The sequence below is a fragment of the Elaeis guineensis genome, chromosome 1 (assembly GCF_000442705.2).
Source record: "Elaeis guineensis isolate ETL-2024a chromosome 1, EG11, whole genome shotgun sequence".
Lineage (NCBI taxonomy): Eukaryota > Viridiplantae > Streptophyta > Magnoliopsida > Arecales > Arecaceae > Elaeis > Elaeis guineensis.
The window spans coordinates 61,128,948-61,134,947 of NC_025993.2; positions in this window are offsets into that span (position 1 = coordinate 61,128,948).

Genomic DNA, 6,000 nt, shown 5'->3' on the forward strand with positions numbered 1-6,000 from the left:
CCTCTTCACGTGCGCATGTGGTGATAAGGGAATCGCGTGAAGAGATGTGAGAAGTCATCCTTCTATGAGATTTCTTGTTTCTTTATTGGGTGATCTGAGTTTAGATTTAAATCCACTTGCCACATGGCAAAATCTGAATTTTTTTGAAATCAAATAGGTTGCCAAAGCACCTCTTCATGCACGCACATGCGGGAGAAAGGCTGAATCGACGTATCATTGATAAGAGTCCTTCTGCTTGAAGGATCTCTTATTTTTGATATTCAGATCAGAAAAGGCACTTCAAATGGGGTGTGTCCTTTCTTTTTGGCACCCCTCTAATGGCTATAAAAGGGGTTGCACACTGGATGTCCGATGTATTCAGAAAGCTTTCCAATTTTGTCTCCCTACTTCCTTTTCTTTCTTGCAACCCATCCTAGTTCTAGGACAAAATTGGCACTTAAGACAAAGCCTAATTTGATCCAAACAAGGGTAAGGAAGGTCCTAAAGATGGGGATTCAGAAGTTCAAAGAAGATTTTGAAAGGATCGAGTCAGATTCTTAGAGAAAACTGATCTGTACAAAGCTAATCGAGTTCTAGGGGCTAGAACTCTTAAAGCAAGATTCAAGAAGTACTATTCTTGGTTCAATTTCCATGTGGATTACCGTTGGAGGGCAAACTCTTGGGTGCTTGGTGGAAGCTCTACTAAAATTAGGATTAGCGCTACAAGTATTCTTCTTATCCAAGTTTAATTTAATTTTGCTTTGATTATTATAATCAAGGGTTTCTGGGTTCTAGGGTTTTGATGTGCTAGAGTGTTTTGAATGAAAATTTTAAACACCTAACCCTTCCACTATGCCACTAGAACCCAACAAATTTGGGTTAGGTCAATTAAGTTTTAAGATTATATAATTGTTATTGATCAAATCAATTAAAATTCATATATAAAATCAATTAACCTAAGGACCTAATTTGGCTCGATGGCTTGAGCCTGATTTACTTAAGCTAACCTATTTGGATCAATTAACCTATTGGTGTCTAAAGTAAGTAATTGACAAGTAGTTATTTAATTGATTCTATTTACTAATTTAATCAATTTATTGGTGTCTAAGAAAAGTAATGAGGAGACTCCCCACCGATCTCCACTTAGCTAGCCAATCAGGAAGATTGAGTCTTGAATAAGATTGCTTGATGGTGTGGTTTAGCCCATATCATTTAGATCGGCCATATAATAACTGATTAAACGAGATCTAAACCTAAATCTCTCTATAAATATTAAGTCCATAGGTCTTCCATCATTGTAGATGTGTGGCGTAGTACTGGTGTTGATTATTTTCGACTAATCACAGTGGTCCAATTGCACCGAAAGCACACAACCACTTTATTAGCAAAGAGTTACTCCAAGATAATGATGAAGTTGGGCTCAATAACTATTAGGTGAGGGACGCAATGATAGCCTTGCACCTTCTTGTGAACGATAGATCAAATTTAAATAAGGAGTGTAGTCAATAACTGTTAGGTGAGCCCACAAGACTTAGATCAAGTTGCTGCAACATACTTGAAGAAGTATCTGAGAAAAAATTATCCACGCATCAGTGTGCATGTTACCAATAATCGTTAGGTAAGGTATATGGTATCGATAAGACTGCAGCATCCACTAGAAATTCAATTGTCATGTTAGGGTTTTTTCTTCCCATCAGGAGAGTGGAGAGATCTGAAAAAATAGTGAGAGTTATTGTTTGCTTCTTAAAGTCCCTAAAGCAAATATAAATTTAAAGTACAAAAGTCTAACTTGAATCTCTACTCTCGTAGTTCAAATATGTCAGGTTCAAATCCTCTAGCCCACATCTTTGAATCCAATCATTTGACTAGAACTAATTTTAAAGACTGGCTAAGAAATCTCAAGATTATCCTGACTTCTAAAAAATTAAGTCATATACTTAACCAGAAATCTTTAGTATTATCGAACCATCCTACTGCTAAGCAAAGAGCAGTATATGAAAAGTAAACTGATGAAGATAGTCGGATTAAGTGCTATGTGCTTGCATCCATGACAAATGAGTTGTAGAGCTAGCATGACCATATGCCCACTGTCAGGGCTATGATCACTCACCTACAAGAATTATATGGTGAGCAAAGCCACACAGTATGCTTTGAAGTATCCAAAAGACTCTTCAATCTAAAGATGAGCGAAGGTCAGTCAGTCCGTGAGTACTGTATGACAGTGATCAAAGACATTGAGGAGCTTGAGAAGCTCGAGCTTGATATTCAAAAGGAATTATAGATGGATTTGATCCTTCAATCTCTTACAAGTTCATATAGTTAATTTATTATAAATTTTCATATAAATAAATTAAACTGCACTATACCCGAACTGATCAATATGTTGGTCACTATTGAGAAAACCTTGAATAGTTCAAGAGGCACTGTTCTCGTTGTGGAGCGGACTTCTTCATCCAAGAGAAAGTCTAGTTAGAAGAAGAAGGCTAAATCCATGAAAAAGTAGAAGAAAAAGAGCAATGCAAAGAAGGATGTTCCGAAGAAGGCTAAAGTAAAGGAAAAGTATTTTCACTGTGATGCTGATGGCCATTGAAGGAGGAACTGTCCACTCTACTTGGAGAGCCTAAAGACTAAAAAGGATGATAAACCTTTAGAAGATATGCTTATAATTGAATCTAACCTTACGATTTCTTCTACTTCTAGTTGGGTCTTAGACTCTAGTTCGAGTACTCATATATGTACTTCAATGTAGAATCTAACAGAAAATAGGAGGTTAAGGGAAGGTGACATAATCTTTCGGATCGATAATGGAGCAAAAGTTACTACAGAAGCTGTTGGCACTTATCCTTTTCGACTACCATCAAGTTTAGATTAGATTTGAAAGACTATTATTTTGTTCCTGTAGTTAGTTGAAATTTGATTTTTGTGTCTATGCTAGCATAGGATGATTTTGCTTTTAATTTTAATAAAAACTTTTATCCTATTTATTTATAAAATAAATTGGTTACACATGATCTTTTAATTGACAGTCTTTATCATTTACATATTGATGTGAATGTAAATTTAAACAAGCAAGTAGTGAGTGCTGTTGGTCAAAAGAGATCCAGAGATGAAATTCATCAAAAGTACTTTTGGCATCATAGACTAGGCTACATTGGAAAGGATAGAACAAACAAACTGGAGAAGGATGGAATCCTTAGCTTTTTAGATTCAGAGTCATACCTAGCTTATGAATCTTGTCTTCGAGGAAAAATAGCCAAGTTATCCTTTGTAGGACATGGGGAAAGGGCCATCGAGTTACTTGCTCTGGTATACATCGATGTGTGTGGGCTATTTGATGTTCAAACTATGGGTGGTTATATCTACTTCATTATCTTTACTAATGATCTGTCATAGTATAGGTATGTGTATACGATGAAACACAATTCTGAAGCCTTTGAAAAATTCAAAAAATTTAGAATCAAAAAAAAAAATAAATAGACAAATCCATTAAGGTTCTTTGATCTGATTGAGGAGGTAAATATCATAGTTGGGAGTTTCTGAAAGAAGAGTGCCCTATAAGCCAATTGCAAGTGTGTTGCGATAGAATTTTTTTTATAATTTTTCCACTTATGTAATGATATTTATTATTAAAAATATTGATTCATCATTTTAACTACATCTTATTATGTCTAAGATTATGATGAACCCTAAAGATTAGGATCATGGTTTTAGGAGACAAGAATGGGTCATGCTAGTGAGACCTAAAATCCTAATCTTAAATATTTCTGATCATAGGAACATTGAGTTGGAGATCAATATTTCGAATAGACTGACACATCCTATGTATGTTTAATGGAGAGGGTGGTAGATCTCACTAGCCACTTGTGTGGGACACTAATACAAAAATGTGGGTGCTCATTTGGAAATAAGTCCATTGAATTGACTCGATGAAAGGAAACATCTTATGTGATAGAATAATACCCTACAAGCCAATCACATACGAAATACGATAAGATGTTTTCTATAATTTATCTTCGAGACTCATATAATTGACATTAATTTATTAATAAAATAGATATTTTTGATTCATTATATGCTGCATCTTATTGTTTTAAGATTATAATGAACCCATAGGTCCGGACAATGATTTTAGGGTCGTGATGAGATCATGCCAGTGAGACCTAAATCTTTGATAGCCATAACCTAAAATATTCCTAGTCATTGGTTTATTGAGTCAGAGATCAATGATACTGGTAGGATTGGCATGTTCTATGTATGCTCAAAAATGAGGGTGGTTGATCTCACAATGACTTGTGTGGTGACACTAATGAAGTGAAATTCAGTACAGGGGTAAAATCATAATTTTAAAACTTTTTCAAAATTATGATTTTACAGTGGAAAATATTAATTAATCTAATTAATTAACATATATTTACCCTACACTAGGATCTAAATATGATATACAGCATGCATGCATTTAAATTTGAAATTTAAATTTGAACAGTAAATATTTTACTGTAATGTGTTCAGAACATAATACCTTTGTGCGGGTAGTAGATCGTCGTCATCTGATCACCATCAAAAAAGTCTGATCATCACGATGTAGCCATATAGTATGTCTGGCCTCTGCGGATCATCCACATGAGGCTCCCGATCTGATCGGCTCCTCACAGGTGCTAGCTCGTTGCAGAGCCCTTTCAACGGCCGATGCTGATCAAACTCCTTCAATCAATATTTGTTGATTCTTTGGATGCTTCAGATTATCAACAGACATGCTTGAGAGGATGTTGAAGATCTCCCTAAAATTTGGTGAGTTCACGACACTCGTAGCTCACCTTCTCACTTCCCGAACCCTAGGCTGAAACCCTAGGGAACACTAAGAAAAACTCTACGCCCTTTTTTCTTTCTTTTCTTTCTTTTTCTCTTGGAAGGTTTTAGACCTTCACCTTATGCAAAAAGGTTCCTCACACCCCAAACTTTCTCACCAAAAAATTCTACACACACCCCACCTTTCTCCTCCTTTTAAAACAATGTCGAACATGTCTTATCCGCGTGAGAGGATAAAGATAAGTGGTTGCACATTTGAATTCAAATCAAGTTTGAATTCAAATGCAAACCAACTCATCCCTATCCACTTATGACATGAGAAGAGAAGGGTGTGGACTCTTTGTGCGTGGAAAGGTTTTATGAGAAACCTTTTCTTGTGTAAGTTATGTGGCGCACAAAATGGATAAGCCTGAAGGCATAAGAGATAAGTTATCCATTCAAATTCAAACATGCTTTGAATTTGAATGGTTAACTAATTAGCTTTATCCATCCATATAGTGCACAAAAGTGGGTGTGGGGAGGGCTTTGCATGAGAAAAAATTCATGAGAAATTCTTTCTCATGAATTCAAATGGGCGCAGTGGATGTGAGGTGGCGCAGGGAGTTTGGGTCAAGGTGGTTTCATTATTTAAACCAACCTAATTGAACCAAATAAGTTAGGCCCAATTAGACTAATTTAAATTCAACTTAATTAGGCTTAATAAAATCTTAATTAAATTAAAAATTGACTAAGCCCAACTCCTGATCAAATCAGGGACCAAACCATCTCGACGATTAGGTCAACTCTTAACCTAATCGGGTCAAACCCAACTGAATCCAATTCAATTGGACTTGATCCAAAAATAATTACTCAATCAAATTGAGTTAACTAGTGATCAAATCACTAATAAAATCTCTCATAAATATTGAGTCCAAATCTGATGGGCAATCGGGTATCAAAGTCCATCAACATGAAACCTTGATCGTAGAGTCCCAAACCAGTGGGACTCTTGACCCCGGTACCCAAAATGTGTTGAACTTATGATCAGAGAATCCTGATTCTTGATCATAGAGTCCCAGACATGTAGGACTCATAGTCCATGAATATTAGGACTCTTCATCAGCCATTAGATCAGATAGGAACCTCTAATGTATGTGACCCCGCAGGTTCGAACCTAAGCCGGTAGCACAGGAACCAATTCTTGTACTAATCGAAGTGACCATCTAGCAATGGTAC